Raw genomic sequence first — 560 nt, forward strand, 5'->3', positions numbered from 1 at the left:
CCTGCCACCGAGGTCTGTGGGGTTCACACAGCAGCCTAGACATCTTGGTATTTAAGAGCCAGGTTTCCCCACCTGAGCCTCTGTTTTCTCATCTGCAAGATGGGTGTTATTTTCCCTCCCAAAAGCCCCTTTCCCAAGACCCTCTTCCCTGCCTCCTGCCTCTCCATCCCTCCCTTCCACAAGGACAAATCTGCTGTTTCCTGAAGTTCCACTGATCCCAGGATGATCCAAGCTTTTCCGGAAAACTAGTTCCTTTTCTCTGTTTTAACCTTAATTCCAGGTGGCTGGGAGCCGGGTACCCAAGGTGAGGGGGTGCCGCCCAATCCCATGGTCTATCCCTCCCAGGGCTGGGCCACAGCTGGGAGTTACCGCACAGCTGGATGCGGGATCCCAGGCCTGGTTGGGGGGGAAGTGAGAGAAAGAGTGAGCCGGGGGCAGAAAGAAAGAGGAAGGGGGAAGTATCAGGGCCAGAGAGGGAGGAAGCGGGTCCAGGAGAAAGGAAGAGAGAGTGGATGAGCGGGAGGGAGCGGGAGGGAGCGGGAGCCTGCGTGGACCGGAGA

This window comes from Myotis davidii, unplaced genomic scaffold (genome assembly GCF_000327345.1).
Source record: "Myotis davidii unplaced genomic scaffold, ASM32734v1 scaffold399, whole genome shotgun sequence".
NCBI classification, from domain to species: domain Eukaryota; kingdom Metazoa; phylum Chordata; class Mammalia; order Chiroptera; family Vespertilionidae; genus Myotis; species Myotis davidii.